Raw genomic sequence first — 22,333 nt, 5'->3', positions numbered from 1 at the left:
CTATCTATCTGCTATTCCACACAATTTCTCTACATGTATCTAATTTATAAATAATATGTATTAATAAAATGATATATGAAAATTTATTTTTTAAAAAGGTGGGTACTTTTTTTTAGGTTTTTGCAAGGCAAATGGGGTTAAGTGGCTTGCCCAAGGCCACACAGCTAGGTAATTATTAAGTGTCTGAGACCAGATTTGAACTCCAAGGCCAGTGCTTTATCCATTATGCCACCTAGCCGCCCCTGGGAGGGGGGGGATACTTTTTTCCTGGAAAACGTTACTCAGAAAAATTTAGACTACTGCTCTAGTTAACAATGGTATGTGGGTGAAATTTGAGGCTAAATTACTTATCCAGAGTCACATAGTAGTAGATTGGTTTTGAACTCAGGTTCTTCTTACTCTAGGTTGGTTTCTATCCAGTGAGCCACCTAGCTTCCACAGTGTGTTTTTCAACTTAGTTTTCATATTAAAAGTAATGAAAATTTTTTAATATTCTCTTAAATATTACAGTGATTTGGGCTTGAAGGATAATCAGAAATAAAGTAATTATTGAATGTGTAACATAGGAACTTTAAATTCTATGTAGAAATTGTTAAAATAGCATGTTTTATTTGTTAGTTTTATATGATGTGGTATTTTGCCAGTTATTCACAAAGATTTTCAGTCCCATACTAACCTGAATAATGTATGTTTTGTTAAATAATAATGAACATGATTAGAGATAAATAATTTGTTAATACAATCATTGCATTTCAAAGTCAAATAGTAATGCTTTGTTCATGACATGCTGATTGAATTACTCATATTGTTCATCATTTTCATTATTTAGTATGTTTATTTCAGAACTGATTATCTTTTAAGTAGGCCTGGATTTTTGAGAAATTCTCCAAATAAAATTGTAGATATATGATAGTTGTTCAGAAATTTTATCTGTAACCAATTCCACACACTAGTCTATCTCTTCCTTTCCAGTCTTTAGTCAAAATGAGGCATGTTGCCAAAATTAAAAATAATAATGTAAATGTTGTGGGCCATTGTGTTCTTCCTGCAGATGACATGTTCTAGAGTATATAAGAGCATTCAGTTCGTTTCTATTAAATTCTTCTGTATTTTTAACCCCTTGGTACATGCAGAAATTAGAAGAAATGTAGGTACTATGTTATAATTAGATCAAATGAAGTTGTTATGTGTTTGACTTTCTTTGAAAACAACAATGTCAAAGCAAAATATTGATACTAATATTGTACTCCTTTAAGATTTGTCTGCTAGAAACAATTTCATTTAACTTAATTAACATGATCTACTATCCAAGCATTTCTAGTTTGAAGAGAGAAATATCCAAATTGGCATAATCCTCCATGTGACAGAACTTTACCCCAAAACAGGTTTATAGGAATCCCCAAAAAAGAAAATCACAGTGTATAAAAATACAGTTATTAGTTAGCATTTCTAAATGGTTGATTAACCAGATCACAGTCTCATTCACTGCTGGACCATTCCAGGAATCAGTGGTAGAGATAGAATAAAAATCTTTTCTGAATAGCTTCTGGCACCTCCCTTGTGGATCTAATGCCAATTGGTTCAGATGGGTGAAGAAAGCAGTCTTTTCTAGATAAGAGCTGAATTCGGTTATCATTTTTAATTCAGGTCTCTTAAAAAGGCCCTTTTCGTAGAACTGAAGTTATTTAAGCTAGAAAATTATTATTTGTTAAGGGGCGGCTAGGTGGCATAGTGGATAAAGCATCAGCCCTGGAGTCAGGAGGACCTGGGTTCAAATACGGTCTTGGTCTCAGACACTTAATAATTACCTAGCTGTGTGGCCTTGGGCAAGCCACTTAACCCTGTTTGCCTTGCAAAAACCTTTAAAAAAAAGAAAAGAAAAAATATTATTTGTTAACATTTTTTAAAGACACTTGAGGTTTTTAATATTATTCCACAGTATTTAAGGTTTTTTTAAAAATTATTATTTATTTAAGGCAGTGATGTTTGAGTAACTTACCCAAGGTCACACATAGCTAGGTAATAAGTGTCGGAGACTGGATTTGAACTCAGGTCCTCCTGACTCCAGGGCCGGTGCTCTATTCACTGTGCCACCTAGCAGCCCCCTACCTTTTTCTTAGGAAAATTTGTATTCCTAATTTATTTTTACTGACATTAGGGTATTTTAAAATATTATTTTGTTTTCACTTATTCATATAGCTGAGAGGCATTTTGGAGTAGTGGATAGAGTATAGGTTCTTAGGCATTAATGTTCATTCTGGTTTCAAAACCTGGTAGCTGTAAAACTTACCATGTTGCATCAAGAGACAACCTAGGATTTATCTACTAGGTTTTAACTGTCTTCCAATTAAGTGGAGACTTTAAGAACTATATCGCCGTAGTCTTGTAACCAAAGTTTAAAAACAGCTCAATCAACAAGTTTTTATTAAACATTTGCCATGTGCCAGCCATTGTACTAGGTGCTGGAGATAAAAGGAAAAATCTTGCTGCCCTTGAGGATTTCATATTCTGTTAGAAGAGCTAATATGCTTGTGTGTATATATATCAAATGCATACTGAGTCCTTTCAGAAGTGTCAGATGATTGCAGATTAAGAAATACCCTATGTAGAAGGAGACTTAACAAAAAATATTTAGGAATAGAAGAGGTGATGTATAGGTAAATTAGGGTGCATTCCAGATTTGGAGGACAGGCCACGAAGAGGATAAAATATGTGAAGAACAAGACCATTTTGTCTGGAACATAGAGTACATGATAAGTCTGAAGAGGTAGGTTGAATGGAGATTGGGGTGGGGGGGATTATTGCAAGGCAATGGAGTTAAGTGACTCGCTCAAGGTCACACAGAATCCAGGTTTTAAAAAAACAGGGCTAACAGGAATTTATATTTGGTCCTAAAACTAATGGAAAACTTTTATGAAATGAAGATAATAGATTTGCATAATTTGAACCATTGTCTCAGTTGAGAATCAGAGACCATTCCTACTTCCATCCTTCCTTCAAAAAACATTTCCTGTAAATAGATTTTGTATTTGGTTATTTAGAATGTGGCTGTAAATGTCAAAATTCAACTTGAATACTAAATCTGTGAGAGGCAAATGCCTAGCCAGTCATTATTTCGTTTTGAAAAACTCAACTCTTTACAATTAGAGAAATCTTGCAGAAATTTGTTTTAAATTATTGTAATTTTAATCTAAGCCTTGCATTTATGCATAACAGGAGAAACCTTTTTTTCTACCTCACTTTTTAAAGGGAAAGAAATGAAATTTGTTGCATCTTTGTTTTTTATGTAGCAAGGTTGTCTTTCAAGTAGTCGTATTTGTATCTCTCTTGATTTAAAGGTTTCTGCCATTAAAGACTAGTAAAGTAGCTAGCATTTTATCTATATAATTTTAACTTCTATAATTCTTTCCCTAAAGAAATCCTTTTCCTTTAAATGAGTGCATATTTTGTTTCTTTTTGAAGAATGGGAATTCTTGTGACTTCTCTTGTCAGATTTTTACTTTAATCTACACTCCTTTATTAATATGCCAGGGAAGTGTACTCTGCACTTGGAATATAAAGACTAAAGTCAGGGTTCTTGCCTTCCAGAAGCTAACATGGTATCCATTGAGACAAATATTTAATTTAATTAATTCTTTGTGGCTAAGACTAAAGATTATAGCAGAAAAACTTGCACTTGTAAATTTTTTTAATAAATATTTTCCTACTATATGCAAAGATAGTTTTCAACAGTCTTTTTTTGGTAAGTTATTGAGTTTTGCATTTTTTTTTCCCTCCCTCCCTTCTGTGCCCTTCCCCTGACAGCAATCTTATATTGTTTTCTGCATATGTTTATATAGCATATAGTATATTATATAACTATGTTAAACATATATCCATATTAATCATGTTGTGAAAAAAAGAATCAAAATGAGAAAGGGGAAAATAGAGGTACAAAACAAATATATAAGAACTTTTGAAAACTGAAGATAATAAGCTTTGGTCTAGCATTGTAAATATGATAATTCAGCACAATATAGGGGATTGCAAAAAATGGGCATCATAGAATTTTAATTCTGGAAAGGAATTTAGAATTATCTAATAGAATCTTTTTGATATTTTAAAGGTGAGATAACTGAGGCCTATTGTGATATAGAAAAAGGTCTAATTGTTATGGTTAAATATTAAGTAGAAAGGAGTTACAAATAACATAATAAGCAACCAGAAACATTGGAGAAAGATGAAGTTTGAGATAAATCTTGAGAAGTGAGTAAGATAAGAAGTTCAGTGCGCTATCCATTCTTCTTTCAGGGAAAAAGATAGACTTTCAATGACTTTCAAACTTTCCTAGTGAAACAACCAGAGCTTAACAGAAAGTTTGATCTCCCTAGTACAGGATTCTGGTGAACCATAGAGGGAGTGGAAGATAAGGACTAACTATGAGGAACTTAATGATATTGAACTGTTTGTATTCCTGCATGTGAAGAAGATATTGATAACTCATATGAACTTTCTCATTTATAAGAGCTGTTAGAAGGAACATATATAGACAGGACATAGCAAGGCGTGGAATATAATGGTATAATATAGTAAAAAGATCGAGTCAGTGGGTGATAAAGGAAAGAAAAGGAGGAAGGAAAAGGAGATGAAGAAGAAGCTAAGAAAGTTTACATGAGAGCAATGGGGAATGAGTGAGCCTTCATTCTCATTAGAAAATGGCTCAGTGAGGAAATAACATAGGTTGAGGAAATCTATCTTACCCTGAAGAAAATTAAGAAAGCGACAGGATAAGGGGGAATGGGGTAGGGAAGGGGGGAATAAGTGATAGACGAGAGGGAATATCAAGGGAGAGGCTACTCAGATTCACTGAGTACACTTTTGGACAGGGCCAGCTTGAAAGGAGAGAGAAAATAGAATAGATGAGAGTGGGGAGAAATAGAGTGGGGGTACAGCTAATTATAGCAGCTGTGGGGAAAATATTGAAGCAACTTCTCTGGTGGACTTATAATAAAGAAAGCAACTCACCCCAGAGACAGAGCCATTGAAATCTGAACACAGACTGAAGTATAATTTTTTCTCACTCTCTATTCTAGAGGTTTCTCATCTTCTTGGGGGGGGGGGTATGTTTACTCATATAACACATTCAATTTAAATCAATGTACAGCATGGAAACAATGTAGAGACTTATCAGACAGCCTTCTGTGGGGGGGGGCAGGGAAGGGAGGATGGGGAAAAATTGTAGAATTCAGAGCCTTGCAAAAAATGATAGGTACATAGTACTATTGTATTTAATTGGAAAACAAAATGTTAAAAAAATATAAAGAATAAATCTCTGATTAAAAAAAAGAACTGAGATTTAAGTAAAGAGTACAAGAGAGGATGTTTCAGAAATTGGTTGTTTCTTCAACAAACAAGGAGTTATTACTATAAATCAGAGCAAGATTTGATCTCAGTAGACATATCCCTGATTTATAAAAATAACAGATGAGTAGCCATAGCTTGGAAACTTTTAGTGACATAGCAACTTAGTACCGTACATCTCAATCTCTTCTACTGTTCCATGGCTTTAGTTTTAAGGTCCATCCACATACCAGTCATTGATCATTCCTCATTTTTTATCTTTCTCCTTTCCCAAGGGTTGCTTTTTTAAAAGTATGTTTTGTATTTTATAGCTTTTTTTCATAACGTTCTTCAACAACCTCAGTTCAAATGTGACCTTTACATTCCTTCTACTATTTTGGTATGCCCATTCTACAGTCTTATTAGATTCATTATTTGTTGCCTGCTTTATGTTTCAACTTTCTGTCTTGTATATTTTAGAATTTGAATTCTTTAGGGAGCTCCCTGTTTGTTCACATTGATCTCAACAAATTGTCCTCACTTCAGTGCTTTCTGTTCTTTTTCTTATGCTCAGTTACACAGAGAACCAAGTCTAAAGGAAGGGAAGTTAAGTCATCATGCATTTATTAAAGGTACTCTATGAGCCAGACTTTACTAAGATCTGGAATACAAGGATAGGCAAAAAAGCAGTTTGAACTCTCAAAGTGCTCACAGACTTTTAAGACAGTGTACCAGCAACTATGTCTGGACAAGTTATATTCAGGGTAAATTGAAGATAATCCCAGAGGGAATGCACTACCCTTAAATATCTCTGAGAAGGCTTTTTGTAGCTGGTTAGACTAGCTGACTTGAAGAAAGTCAGGAGGAGATGAGGATGAAGAGAATTCCAGGCATAGGGAACAGCTTGGAAATGAAGGAGAGGATCAAGTCTTTTATGACTTTGAATGCTAAACAGAAGATTTTATATTTGATCTTAGATGCAATAGGAAGTCTGATATTGGGCTACTCACTTAAACCTTTATCAACAGAAACTTAATTATCTTTGAAATAGTAATAAAAACTTTTACTTCTTAGGTCTCTGAATTGTTTTTTTTTGGGGGGGTGCTTTTTAGATCTCTTCTGATTGTTAGAAATTGCATTCACTCTTTCATTTAGCTTGGAATCTTATTCCAGTCCCTACTGTCTACATAATAAAGACTCACCTACAAAGCACCATTCCCCAATCTTGTTTAGGAGTTTCCCATCCATCCTCAGTTTGGTCTGCAGAGATCTTATATGTACATGATTGTTTGCATATTGTTAGAATATGAGCTCTTTGAGAGAAGTTTTTTCTTAGCACAGTGCCTGAAACATGGTAGGCACTTAAAAATATTAGTTGACTAGATGACTGACATTTGAAGTCTTGTAGAATCTAAAGTAAACCAAAACTACATTTTCAATATTATAACCCATTGTCACCTTGAATAAACCTGCTACCCTACATTTCCTGAACACATTCATTTACCTAGACTTCCCTCTTTTCCTCTTAACTTATCCTTTACTATTTAACTTAATTATCTCTGAAACTCTGAATCACCATAAAATAATAAATATTGCTCTTTTAGATCAATCTCTATCCCAGTCTACAGTGTTCTTTTTTCTGAACTCTAACCATTAGAATATGTTCCATGCTCTCAAGATTAAAACCTGGTTGAGAAAATTGAAGTGAAGAAACTATATATTATATAGACTTAGATAGATGTATGGGTATATATAATGTACATAGGTGTGAAGTTTATTTCTGAAGTGACTGATGTTGATGTACATAATGTGTACATGTTGTTATTTTAATAAGACTCAGTCTTTGAAGAATTATTGAAAACAAATTAAATCAATTTCAGTTTTTGCAGTACCATGTAATGCTTTGCAAATTATATAAGTTTTTGTTTATAATTTTTAAATATTTTGGGTAGGGAATACAACTCTTTGGCAGATGAGAAAACTGAAGTTCAGTAAATAAGAGAAGCTGTCCACGACTTGAGGTTCATACAGCCAAGAAGTGGTAGAATTGTGACTCAGATTCAGGGCTTTTTGACTATATCCAGTGAGAAATAGTTTTAATTCTCTTTTTCATAATAAGATCTTAAAAAATCAGTCATATTAAAGCCTCTATTAAACATAGAAGAGACAAATAATAAAATCAGAAGTCTCCTCAGATAGTTCAATTTTTATCCCTTTTCATGCAGAAAAGATAGTTTCACTCTTTTTTTTAAGGTTTTTTCAAGGCAAATGGAGTTAAATGACTTGCCCAAGGCCACACAGCTAGGTAATTATTAAGTGTCTTGAGTTCTGATTTAAAGTCAAGTACTCCAGACTCTAGGACCTGTGCTCTATCCACTGCGCCACCTAGCCCCCCCCCCCCCCCCAGTTTCACTCTTTAAGGTTGTTTATTTTAGATTTTGTTTTTCATTCACTTGAACATTGATTCCAAAAAGTGGCACCTTTATTCTACACATTTAATGATTGAAGTCAAGTATTAAAAAGTGTAGATTTAATTAATTTCTTCCTATGGGATTGATGGCGTTGAAGATGATGGTAGGAATATAATTCACTTACATGTAGAAATTTAAATGACATCATTTAAATTGTGGTTCCCAAAGACTCAATTTTTATCTCAGGCTTTATACTTTAGGTAAGATAGTACTAAAACCTCTGGAGTATCTTAAGTCTTTAGACATAGACTATTATTGTTCTTGAGTTGGAGCAAAATATACATAGTTCTGCAGGGTCCTTAGCAATTTCATGATTTTTTTTTTGTATGTCCTATTTTTGGCTCTTTCAGGTGAAATTTTGTTAGTTTTACTTTTTAAATCTTTGGTCTTATTATTAATTAATATGTTTGTATTTAACCTAGTTTATTTTTGTTGCAACTTAACCCCATTCTCTCCCCCCCCCCCCCCCCCCCCCCCCCAGGTTTTTGCAAGGCAATGGGGTTAAGTAGCTTGCCCAAGGCCACACAGCTAGGTAATTAAGTGTCTGAGGCCCGATTTGAACTCAGGTACTCCTGACTCCAGGACCTGTGCTCTATCCACTTACACCACCTAGCCGCCACCCCCACCCCCCACTCCGCATTCTCTCTTGTGGAATAACTTGACATCATCAGAATTAATATCCCTTTATCCAATTGACTTAATTCTCCTTTAGCTTTCATTTCTCAAAGTCAGATATTCATTCAATTTTACCCAAGAAGTCTTTAATTTCTAGTTATTTTTAGATATCTTTTGGCATTTTAATGAGTTCCATTCAATCTAAAAGTAAGAACACTTGGGGGAAATGCTGTAGAAATGAAAAATATCATTATTTTTGCTGTATCCAAAAAAATAAATACATTTCAAATATCTGTGAGTATTTTTGGCCAAAGAATGTGGTTTTCTTTATGCTCTTCTTATGGGAATATGAACAGAAAGCAATTGTAGATTTGCTGAATTTCTTTAATATCCTGAATTTTATTCAAAGTCATTGTAGGGGAGTTATTGCCTCAAAGCATAATGTTAGTTTAAGTTATTTTATTTCTCTGGGATTACATTCAAGAATGCTATTGTTTTCTTTCCTTACCTAACATTGCTGTCTTAATATTATTTTGTAAAAGCAGGTGAATATGCAGTGTTATGACCTCAGGGAGGTCTAATAAGTGATGTGAACTGTTGTAATTTCCTAATGTCTACACAAATTATATTATTATATTAAAAGTTGCTACTGAAGGTAAGGCCTAATGTGAGTTAAGACTAAGTGTACTTTATGAGAGAGAGGCATATCCCTTATTATGCAATATTATCATCATAGCTTCTTGGAATTCTCTCCTTCCTGCCATCAACATATGGGTTTTTCTTATTCTTTCATTTTGTTGCTGCTGGTTTCAATTGCTTCCTTAGTGTTTTCCTGCAGACCCAGGTCCTCACATTCCATATTTACCTTGCTCTGGTGTGAATAATACATTCAGTAGTAAGACAAGGTGAGTTTAAGAAGCATCTTCCTATCTTCTGTCACCAGGGTTTTAAGATTCATTGTACTTTGATGCTTCCCTAGATTAATGTTCCCAAAGACCCACTTTTAATGGATATTCTCATGGACTCCACTTTATTGTAGACTCAACGTGCATTTTTTCACATACACTTACATATACAGACACAAACATGCATACACATCTTTACATCATTTGGATTTCCCCTATACAACTTTGTTTTCTTTTCAGTTTAAAAAAACTTGTCAAGCATTTTTTTAGTCTCATTTTCTGCCTCCAGTTCATAAAGTGTTCCCAGGTTTCTCAAAAGGGCTTTCATAATTTCTTATAGCACAATAATATTCTATAATTTATGCACTATAGTTTGTTTGGTTGTTCCCTAAATGACAAATCCCCCCTTATCTATTTTTTTTCAAATTCTTTGCTATTATAATAAGAACTTCTTAAGTTTCTGTTTTCTTTGGAATATGGACCTTATAGTGGTATCATTAAATCAAAGTGTATATACAATTTAGTAACTTAGGGAGAATAGTTTCAAAATTCTTTCCAAAAGGCTACATCAATTTATAATTCCACTAATTGCATGTCAGTAGGCCGTTCTCTTGTGAGCTCTCAACAGCTTGCCTTTTTCCTTTTTTTAGCAGCTTGTCAGTTGTTTTAATTTGTTTTTTTTTAATGATTAGTGATTGTGAGCATTTTTCTATATTCTCAAAAGCAATTTGAGCATTTCCTTGTTTATAGCTTGGATCACTTCCATTAAGTCTTGTGTATGATCTTAAAAAATGAATTCATATTATAAGCACATGTTGTTCATTTAGATAACTTATCTGACCTCTTGTAAAAGCTACCAAGTGTGATAGTTGATTTACATCCATTAAACTCCCTTTATTATAATCGTGATAGTTTGCATCAGTTCTCTTATCTATTTCCCATTAAGCATTAGTAGCTTGTTTTTAAGTAGGTCATTCATTTATTCATAAATATTTATTAATAGGTCCAAGTATATGCTTAGCATAGGCATTATAGATTTAAAGACAAAAATGAAACCAAATTGGAGTTGTCTCAAATAAACATCTTAATATTTTATATTTAGTCTTTATTCAATTTTTTATTAAGAAGCTGATGATGTCACTGTGCATTCACAGCTGATTTTCTTAATTTTAAATTTGTTTATTTTCATCCATTTGTACATGCATAATTCCAAGTTAGACAATTTACCTCCACCCTTCCTTCCCACCCCCCCTCCCCCCAGTAGGTAATAGTCAGGTTAGCATTTTATATACGCATTTTGTTCAACATACTTAAAAATTAGTAATTTTTGGCATGAGGAATTAGGATTAAGGGAAAGAGAAACATAGAAGATAATTTTTATAATGTGTTCATCAGATTCAGAAGGGTTGTGTTTTTTTTCCTGTGTGTTTTGTTTTGTTTTTCTTCATCTGGTAATAATAAAGTCCATAACCTTCCTTGAGGATAATATAGTCCATAACCAGTCAAATACAGTTGTCCTAGCTCTTTGGACTGTCAAGAGGAGTTGCTTCCATCAAGGTTATTCATCTCATAATGTTGATGTATACATTGTTCTATTGGCTCTATTCCTTTCGCTCAGCATCAGATCCTGTAAGTCATTTTATGCTTCTAGAGTCCAACCATTTATGGTTTCTTATAGAACAATAATATTCCATAGCTTGCATGTACCATAACTTGTGTAACCATTTCCCAATTAATGGACATCCCTTCAATTTCCAATTCTTTGCCACTACGAAAAGAGCTGCTGTGAATATTTTGGAACATAGGACTTTTCCCATTTTTTTTTTACAATTTCTTCTGGATATAGTCCTTGAATTGGAATTGGTACCGCTGATTCTAAAAATGAAACCAGACTGTGGCAGAAACACTCAGAGTGCTTCTTACAAGTCAAAGTGAGTTGAAGATATCCTCTTAATCAAAGGTGGACAGTAATTAGTTGTGTCTTGCAAAATACTCCTAGGCTAAGATAGTTTTTATAAATTGTAACCAATCCTGCTGTAACATTGTTTGTATGAATTCCCACTTAAGTTTCCTATGAAACCAACTATCCCTTTTCTCCACCCCATGTCAAGACTAAGGTGTTTGGTATGAATTGGACAATATGACTAGGGGATTTTATGTTATCATCCTAGAATCTAATAAATTAGACTGTTCAATTGCTTTAATTAATTTAATTTAATATATGCAGTTAAATGGTGTAATGGAAAGAGCACTGAGCTTTAAATTCAGAAGACCTAATTTCAATACCACGTTGCTATATTTAATAGTATAGCTTGGACTTACAACTACTTCGCTGGACTTGAGTTTTCTAGACTGGGTAATTCCCAATGCTAATGTGACATTATATAATGGAAATGGACTCATATACACTTGACTGCTTTGAAGAACTTCTGCCCTGGGTCCTTCTTTTCCTCATTGATGACATTGTCCTCCAATCACCATTTTAGGAAGTGCCCCTAGCCAAGCTTCTCACCATTGACTGTCCAAAAATCAACTTTTTTAACTGCAGCTCTACCTCTTTCCAGTACCTCTTTATATATTGTCTTCAGTTTTAATGTAAACTTCTTGAGAGAAGGGGACTATCTTTCTTGTATTTATACCCTTAGTGCTTAGCACAGGGTCTGGACTATGATAACTGATTAGTAAAATGTTTCATCTCTAGACTTAAGAATGTGACTTTAATCAATTCTTGATTGAATATTTGTAGCTAATAGTATGGAAATGTGAAGGTGATCCAGGCATAATCCAAAATATACATTTTGTCTTTGGAATATAGTTTAATACTAATTCAATTCAGTAAATGTTGAGTATTTACTCCATATCTATCATCTTTTCCAAATTACTGAATATTAGGTAAAACTTCAGGGTACTTTTGACTTACATTTCTTTTATTAGTGATTTGATGTATTCTTTCATGTTAATACTTTGCAATTCATCTTTTGAGTACTTTGTTCATATCTTTTGACTTCTGAACCTTTGAGGAATGGCTCTTAGTCTTTTAATTTTGTTATATACTTAGATTAACACCAAGTTTGGTGTTCTCCCTCATTTATTATTCTAGTTCATTTTTTCTCTACAAAAAGTTTTCAATTTCATGTAATCAAAATTAGGTATTTCATTTTTTATGATTGCCTCTATCACTTATTTGGTTAAGAATAATCTCCTCCCCATTGCTGTTAATGGTATATAATCTGCTTGCTTCTAGTTTTTGTTTGTTTTGTTTTTATCATTATGTTTGTTTTATCTTTCAATATTAAGGAGACTTTTTAAAATCAGCTATTGTTTAAGGTTCCCTATAAGGTCCTCTTTGAAATATTTTTGTTTTCCGCTGATTATCAAAGTCTTGGGGATCAGACCTTCTTTTCCCCCCAATACTTGGTGGCATGGTCGGGTACCAGTGACCAACCAGGATCCAACTCCTCAAGGCAACCATCCATGGTTCCCTCCATCTATTTTTAAAGAGAGGTACCTTTGACAGATAATAAGAATATGTTTCTCATTAGGTATCAATGAGGGCCTATAAATCTTTAGGGACTATACTAACCAGGTAGATTTAAACAAGTCTGGTTTTAAGCAGCAAAATTTACTGCTTTTAAAAAACTGATCACTACAGGAACTGTTCTACCTAGACCTCTCCAGTCCCAGAACTGTTTTGGCCTAACTTCTGTTGTTCCTTTGTGGAGTTATGCTTGTCTGCTTCTGCCCCAAATCATTTGCTACCCGTTGAGGAGACAGTAGTTGCATGCAGAAATTGTCCTAGCTTATGTAGGAGAACAAGAAGAGCTGAAGAAAGAGCACTTTACTTCTCTCCTCTTCCCCTAATAGATTCTGATGGAAAATTATGCAAAAAATCCAAATTCATTGAGTATGACAAGAATTGATCACTTAAATTTCAATTCTTTAATGTGATTTACCTATTCCTGTGGACATAATCACAATCTCTTACCTTTTTCTCAGATTCCCTTCTTGCTCATGAATAACTGATCTTCTTTCCTCCGTATGAAAGCCACCCTTCCTGTCACTATAGCAGTCTTACTAACCATACTGTGTTACTTCAAAGGCCCTACTTCTGATTTTGCACAAAGACAAAGTTCTATCTCATACCTCGTATAATGATTCTTCATTATTCTGAAGTCCTCTCACACTATCCTTGATACCCTCACAGGTTCTATTCTTTCTTCCTGTCCACTTGGGACCCATCTTCTTGGAACCCCCTGACCAAACAACCCATACACATGCATAGACAAAATGGAGGAAGGTGAATCATCCAGTCCCTCTCTTTCCCTGGAGATATTTAATATCTTTCTGTATTCCATTCCAATCTCCAGTTTGAATGACTTCTGATCTTCTTTTCTGGTAAAGGAACTTCTTAACACAACATCTTATCAGACAGACTTCTATTTTCTTCATCAGACCATAAAATTCTAGAACTGTTATAATTTACATTATGACCTGCTCACTATCACATTGATATACATACTTCACTTTAACAAAAATAAAACTTCCATAATTGTTTACTTCACAAGCGAATGTGTTGAAAATTATCGAGTTAACTTGAGCTTACAACATTTATATTAGATGATCATCTTAGTACATACAGTGTGTCTAGCAAGTGACATAGAGTCTTTATTTTTTTTAGGTTTTTCCAAGGCAAATGGGGTTAAGTGGCTTGCCCAAGGCCACACAGCTAGGTAGTTATTAAGTGTCTGAGACTGGATTTGAACCCAGGTACTCCTGACTCCAAGGCTGGTGCTTTACCCACTATGCCACCTAGCTGCCCCATGACATACAGTCTTAACCTGTTGCTCTTCATTAAAATAATAACTCAAGCATCCTCAACTAAAACAAATTCTTCTTTCTTCTCAAAATGTTTCTAACTAGATGATAGGTGATTCTTCTCCTGATAGACTCAGCTGACTTATATTCCTTTCCTAAAATAAAACTTGAAACTGCAATTGCACAGAAGTGTATCTCAAGATTAAATAACCCTTTTTCTTCTTACCTAAATATCCTTTCTCCTAGTATGAAATAAAATAAAATAAAATTAAGGAATCCTAATTCTTCTCAAAACATATATCTAACAGCAGAAGTTAAAACCACATGCTGGCCTATATGTATTAAACTCCAATTATACTAAAATTCCTATATCCGATTGACTTTTAGTTATTTACTGTAAAGATCCAGGGCATCAAAGGGAAAGTCCTTTATAGGTATAATTTTCAGTGTCAATTTCAAGGCAGAGGTCATGTGGATAGGCAGATGCCTTAAGCCAAATTTTAGATTTATCCGGTGAGACATTATTCAAATGTCATATTTAGGGAAGTCAAGTCAAAAGGGTCTAACCTCAGGTTGCACTGAAAAGTTAATACACCTATTACCTGTGTAGTCTCCAAACTTCTATGCTGTTTCCAGACTTCAAGAGAGCGTTGACTCAACAGCACTTCCTTTGCTGATAATACCTATCAGACACAAAACAAAAACCAATTAAAAATCCCATGATCTAAAATAGTAATTCCATCTAATTAGATCTCCGAGTGGATCCACTTCACATGGACTAAATGCTTATTGCAAAATTGGGGGGGGGTCAAAATCGATCAGCCCCCCTTTCCTACACATATATCTACTCTGAATGTCCTATCATCAGAGTACATTAAATAGGATAACTTTCTAAACATTCAAAAAGCAGTCAAGTTTCCCCAGCATCTGGAATATTCATTGACATATAAAAATATTCATCACAGTTACATTCCATAATTTTACTGGATGGCCTGTTCTTATGGTGGCACCAACTTCTGATCTCGACTCACATACCTTTTATCTGAAATTATATCTGTTTGAATTCTGAATAAAGATAGGATATTAGAGGCCTCTTGGCTAGCTTTCTGTATTAACAATAAACACCTCTTTTGGCTAGGAGATGATTCTCAGAATTTTCATGTAACAGTTAGCTGGGGACTGTCACAGAAAAAAATCCACAAATTGTTATTGTCTTCCCCATGTTGCTGAGGTGATTTTGCTTCAAAGCAAACAACCACACCTTTCAGATTTTACACATACACACACACACACACACACACACACACACACACAGAGGTATATATTATGTATAATTGGCAAGTACTCATGCAAACAATTTTCTATAATAAACTTGTTTATTAGCCATGTTTGAAATACAAATGATTACCTTTTAGAATTCATTCAACCCATAGAATATCTCTAAATTTAACAAAAACAGTAATAAGTGCAACGCATTCAGAACTAGATTTCATCCATTATTACATTTATACCTGGACCTACAGATCTAGAGCAAGGTCCAACACATCATTTAAAAATTTCAGGGAACCCAGAGGGTCATGACCTTTGATAATTTCCCTCCATAAAAAAAATCATTAATTCCTGGTTTTGACATCATTACAAGTAAAATAGTTTATATTTCCAAAACTACATGACATGATTGATAATACCACTAAAAAAATCATCTAACTAGGGTTACATAATTTTTAATTTCCTGATCATTTTCCAAAGCCCCTCACATTTATTCAACATCACTGGAAAGGGAGATATACCTCCCATTCTCTTATACACTATCATTCTTAACTTGGGGGAAGAAATCTGCAATTTTACTTCTTTAAAATTGAACATTAAATTGTTATCCTACATGGAACATAAGATTTTCATGCTGACATCTCATTCTCTTAAAGCAAAACAACAGATTTCTTAAAGTTAACCTTATAATTAAGTTATCTTTTACACACAAACCTCTTCTTAATTTGTACTTTATAAGCTTATTTATCTCTTCCAAGCACACTTCTATTTTCAATACAAAGAAAATAAGATTCCCCATGAATTTCGTTATATATATAGATATAGATATATAATACTAAAAATCCATTGTGCTGTTTTTACTCATACCAGTGAGTAAATTTATAATTTCTTCTTCTTAAATAACAGATATTAAGTAAGCTACTTTGATCTTACATATAAATGCTCCCTTTCATAAACACTAGGTGAAGAAACAGCCTTTCACAAACTCTGAGCCAAAAAGACCTTGAGTGATATAACCTGTTGGCGAAGTATTCTCTAGTTTTCTCATAACAAATCTTTACAAAAGTGATTTATTCATTGTTTGTTTATTGTAACACAATTTTAAATTCTCAAAAAAAAGTTGCTTGAATCATATGCAAAGTTTACTAATTATTCATTACATATTTCAATTTAATGTATATTCCCTTTACTCTTTAGAATTCTACCACGTGAAAAAATTCTTAAGACTTTTATTGCTGGGGTGGCTAGGTGGCACAGTGGATAAAGCACTGGCCCTGGAGTCAGGAGTACCTTGGTTCAAATCTGGTCTCAGACACTTAATAATTGCCTAGCTGTGTGGTCTTGGGTAAGCCACTTAACCCCATTTGCCTTGCAAAAAACCTGAAAAAAAAAAGACTGTTATTGCTAAAAATCCCTTTTTTATAATTACAAGATTTTCTTTATACTTCTCTTAAATTCCAAAAGTCATATTAAAAATAACCTTATGGCTAGGTGGCACAGTGGATAAAGCACCAGCCCTGGAGTCAGGAGTACCTGGGTTCAAGTCCAGTCTCATACACTTAGTAATTACCTAGCTGTGTGGCCTTGGGCAAGACACTTAAGCAAAAACCTAAAATAATAATAATAACCTTAAATCATTTTCTTTTCAAAGCCTAGAAAGTTTGCAAATACGTTTTATCTTTATCAGTGCAGTTCTAACTTATAATAGCTTTCTATTCTCACTGACCAAAATTTCTTAAAATTAGCACATGTTTATGTTTTCAGAATTAGACATTCCCCTCAATTTGAGATATCAAGGTAGTGCCTACCAATTCTTTACTTTTACTGTTTATCATTCCTTACTCATGCCAGATTTTTTACCAGATAGATGAACTGTACCCCAAGTATATTTTGAATCTGTGTAAATATTATGTGTCCCTTGTTTAGTAATTCTAAAGCTTGATTAAGAGCACATAACTCCGAAGTCTGTCCTGACATTAGTTTTGGCAGACTCCCAGCCTCCACCAAGGCCATTCTGTCCCTATCTATCATAATAGCATTTCCACTAATTCTTTTTACTCCTTTGACTCTGGAGGAGCCATAAAACATTAGAATTAAAATGAAACATTTTTTTTTCACAAATTCCTTAATCACTTTCCATGTATCTTCAGATTAATTTGTACAAAAGATTAGCACATTATAGATTTATCCAAATTGAAGAAAAAATTAACATTTACCTAGTATTTGTTTTCATATCAAACTTTTCATATTATGGGGTTTAATACTTTCCAATCAAATCACTGCCAGATGATGCCAAAGTGGCAATTTAATGCCATTTTCAGATTACCCCAACCTCATTTAAACACATATCTCCATCTGAACTTATAGTTTTCTATCCTTTTTTTACACCAAAATCCCAAAATCATTCCTTTTACTTTTATGCCAAACCTGCTCAAATCTAATGTCTACATGCTTTAACCAATTTCCATACTTAACACATAGTTCAAAAACCCTGTCTCTGCCTTGATTCTCTTTCCAATTCTTTCAGAAACTGTTACTTAGACTATACAACTTACATTTTCCCTTAATATTTTGTTTCACTATTGTTTTTCATTTAACTCTTTTTGACTGTAGTTAATACTTTTCTGAACTAGATATCCCCATAGCTTATTTAAAACTTTTATTTTCCAACTATAAAAAAAACCCACACACGTGATTCCACTTTTCATTTTCCATTAAAAGGTTTTAATATTTAATACTTATTTTTTAAAACTGTTTAAAGTTTGGAGAAGGCAAACAGCTACCTAAAAAAATCTCATAGCTTAATTGGAATATCCCTGCTCCCTTCTTCAGATAAAATAAACCATATAATTTGTCTCGTAAGGAGGCAGGTCCAAAATCTTTCCTGAGCACTCTTCTGTTCTCAGATCCCCACTTCTTCCAATACTCTCTGAAATAACTAACATTACCAGAATCTATACTAATAAACTCCTAAAACTATAATGTTACTAATGTTATTCTGCTAAGAGATTTAACTGTTTAGTTTTCCTTTTCTGGCATTTCTGTGTAACCAAAGTGTATACTTTAAAATTAACCTGCCTCTCTTGTCTTTCTGGAATTTGCTTCCCCAAAACTTTCTCAAATTAAAATAACATTTCTTTCTATGATTTTTTTATTTATCATATTTGTTAATATTCACTGTCTCTTTCCTGTTTCTTTAACTTCAAAAGAATGTCCCTTTTAACACTTATTTTACTGAGTCTTCATGAAGCTGTTCTCTCTCACTCTCTATTATTAATTAGTCCTTTTTCTTAATACATTCCCTTTTTGCTCCAGTTCCCCTCCCAAGGTCAAGAGATAACAACCCCTGGAAAAAACCCCACAAACAACCAGGCACATGTTGTGGAGAAAAGAAGCAGGGAGGAGGATGAGGGAGAGAAGGAGAAAGTATTATGACAACACAGAATCACAGCAAAGAAGTGGGGATGGTGTTTATATCATTTTCTGCACTTTTCTCTTTTTATTTTGGATTTCTTCCCCATTATTAAGTCTAGACCCTAAAACTCTCAGCCCACACTCCAGGACCCTTCTGTCTTGTTCCTCTGGTTTCTAACCACTTGAATTTCTCTGGAATCTCTCCATGTGCGTTATTTTAAGTGCTTGGAAGTATTTCCACCCCTGCCATTTTTTCTGCTTCCCATCAGACTCAGTCTGCAGAGTGGCAAGGGTCGGGTTACCGAGGGCTGCACCTTGACTTGTGTACACAAACTTATCGACCCATGATGCCATCTCTGGGTCATCTCCTGTGGTGGGGTATCTCCCTTGTAGTGCTGTCTCCAGAGATGCTCTGGCTTTCAGCTTTGTTCAAACTAAGTCTCTTTTCGGGATTCTTTCCTTGCTCCTCAAGGGATCTGCTGGACACTAAATCACAAGCTGCTGACAATGTCCAGCATGGTGTCCACTTGTGTCTGTGTCCAATACACCAAATTTTGTGGGATTAAAATCTACTTAAAAAATATAGAGACTCCTCTGAGAAAAAAAAAAAGTTTATTTTGGCTTTTCTAGAGAAAAGGGCACACTCCAAATCCTCATTAAGGTATTGAAGCTCAAGGAGCTACCCTGAATTGACAGTCAAGCAAGATTGTCTCTCTGTTGACTCATTGGTTAGTCTTCAGAGTTACATTTCTACTTGTGAAAATCTACCCCTGCAAAGAAAAGAATGGATGGTTTTCATGAACTATTAGCATACCATTCAGATGGTGAGGATAACCTTCAGGATCATAACTGTTTTATTGAAGTAATGTAACTTGTTCTTGGAATGCAAGGTCTAAGAACAGTTTACTATCCTCCCATTCAGTCTTATCATCAAACTAGAGGAGGCTTATTAGCATCTTTGGAATGCAAGGTTTTTTCTCATGGGAAAAAGTGTACTATCCTTCTATCAGTAAGTAAAAGTAGTCTTATCAAAAGTTAGGAGACTGAGCCACCTGTTTGGAAAACAAGGGTCTTTCTTCTAGAAATAGTTTAAGAATAAGTTCTTTCTTTAATATTTCTTAACCCTGAGAGGACTTCATTAGGAATATTAAACCCTGAAATGGTTTTATTGGCAATATTCCACTCAGCTTTGTCTAGTATTGATTTCCTTCATTGAAATGTAAGCTGGCTCACCAAGGGGACTGTCTTCTTGTATATGTATTCCTAACGTTTATTACAATACCTACCATATAGTAAGCTCCTAATAAATTCTTGAGGGGAGGTAGAGCTCAGAAGACAGAGGAGAAGGTATTCTCTCTTAGATAAAGTCTTTCAACATTCCCCACCAATTAACTTTAACATCATGTATCAGATCAAATTCTGGAGCGATGTCATCAATAAAATGTCAAATTGAGACATCTTTCCATTCTAGGTCAACTTAGGAGGTTGGAAATGGAGGTATATGTTATGGGGGCAGGGACTGGCTAGGAGCACAGGACTATGGAAACAACTTTGGGCTTTGGAGGCAGCAGTGGTTGCAGCAGCAGTTCTAAGGTCCTTCACCATTCAATGAAGATAAGGATATTGGACTTTAGATCACAAAAAGATTATATTTGACTCCTATGCAGACACAGTATACAGGACCAGGTGCCATTTCAGAAGTCCATTACCCATTGCTCAGTTCTCAGTTGCACTTCCATGGTAGAGAGCAGGACTTCTGGTTTGTATTCTCAGTTAAAGGGTAAAGAAGAATACTAAAATTTGGTATTATAAGAAAACATGAATCCTTCATGCATAAGACTCAGAATGCAGACTAAAAGAGCAGTAATCACATTTCTTCCCAGATCATATCTTCTTGAAAGCACCAAAAGCTTTAGACACCCTCAGAACTCACTGAACTCTCTCCCTTGCAACTAAAGGTGAAGCGGAGTCTAATACCTACATGAAATTCAAAGTGGAGAAGTAGGCTTGAAACATGGACAAACAGAAAAAGAAACTGACTATATATTACAAAACTTCACTGTCTGGAGGGAAGCTAAAGACACAAATTCAGAAGATAATGACATGGATACATCGACAAGCAAAACCTCAAAAATAAAAATGTGCATTGCACACAAACTGAATCAGAATTTTTGAAAAGTTTAAAGAAAGACATTTTAGAAAAGCAAAAAATTGTTTTTTAAAACAAATTAGAATGGTAGGAGAAAAATCAGGAAAAGAATGAGAGCAAAGCAAACAAATTAACAACTTGCTAAAAGAGGCACAGAAAATACTGAAGAACTTAATTCTGTAAAAAAATAAAGAATTATTCCCTAAAATTTAGATTTGGTCATGTGAAAGCTAATGATTCCATTAGAAATCAAGAAATAATAAGAGTTGAAAGAATGAAAAAAATGTAAAACATCAGAAAAAAAAAGACCTAGAAAATAGATTATCAGATGATTTGAAAAAATGAAATCTCCTAGGAATACTATAGCCAAATTTCAGAACTTCTAGGTTAAGGAGAAAATACTGAAAACTTGTAATGAGAAATATTCAAATACAGGGGAGCTACAGGATCACAAAAGATTTAGTAATTTCTGTAATTAATGTTTGGAGGGCTTGAAATATTCTGGAAAACAAAGGAACTAGAATTAGAATCAAGAATAATCTATCCAGAAAAATCAAGTAGTATAGTCTTTTGGGGGGGAGGGGGGAAATGGCTTTTTAATCAGAGGACACTTTAAAGCATTCCTGATCAAAAAACAATAGCTGAATAGAAAATTTGACTTTTAAGTGAAAGACTTAAGAGAAGCATGAAAAAGGTAAACATGAGTCAGAAATCATGAGAGATTTAATATGGTAAAGCTGTTTAAAAGGAGTCTGCATACAGACACTGAGTAAAAGCTGATGAGCTTGGTATAATTTCTTTTTTTTTTATTTTTTTTAAGAATTTTTGCAAGGCAAATGGGGTTAAGTGGCCCAAGGCCAAGGGCTAGGTAATTATTAAGTGTCTGAGACCGGATTTGAACCCAGGTACTCCTGCTCCAAGGCCGGTGCTTTATCCCCTACGCCACCTAGCGGCCCCTTACTAAGAGAAGGAGGAAGGGAGAAGTAGAAAATTCTCACCTAAGAAATGTATGCAGGAAGAGGTTTTTATAGTGATTGTTAAAATTGAGTTCATTCACTCAGTCTCAAATATAGAAATCCAACTTAGAAGTAGTTTGGAAGGGGAATAATTAAAAAGTTGGGGGAGGGAGGGTTTAAGAAGGAAGCTAAGGTAGGCAGGCAGTGGTCAGAAGCAGGATGGACTTTTGAAAATGGACAGGGAACAAAAATGAAGAGAAGGATAAATAGTAGAAAATAGGATGTAGGTAATTATACAATAATCATAACTGTGGGGCGGTTAGGTGGCACAGTGGATAAAGCACCGGCCGTGGAGTCAGGAGTACCTGGGTTCAAATCCGGTCTCAGACACTTAATAATTACCTAGCTGTGTGGCCTTGG

At 34.3% G+C, this 22,333-nt stretch overlaps 1 protein-coding gene across 7 annotated transcripts in view; it reads left to right on the top strand.

Annotated features, from left to right (window-relative positions):
- Positions 1-22,333, top strand: part of ORC4 (origin recognition complex subunit 4) — a 103,780-nt gene that overhangs the window by 7,471 nt on the left and 73,976 nt on the right. Inside the window, exon 1 of one of the 7 annotated variants that reach the window (XM_074215128.1) lies at positions 1,782-4,245. The exons of the other annotated variants lie outside the window; for them this stretch is intronic. The gene's annotated coding sequence lies outside the window, so the exon portion shown is untranslated. Of the gene's footprint in view, positions 1-1,781; positions 4,246-22,333 lie in introns of those variants that run through there. 7 annotated transcript variants of the gene reach the window in all.

This window comes from Macrotis lagotis, chromosome 1, assembly GCF_037893015.1.
Source record: "Macrotis lagotis isolate mMagLag1 chromosome 1, bilby.v1.9.chrom.fasta, whole genome shotgun sequence".
Lineage (NCBI taxonomy): Eukaryota > Metazoa > Chordata > Mammalia > Peramelemorphia > Peramelidae > Macrotis > Macrotis lagotis.
This window is presented reverse-complemented; position numbering and strand designations above follow the sequence as displayed.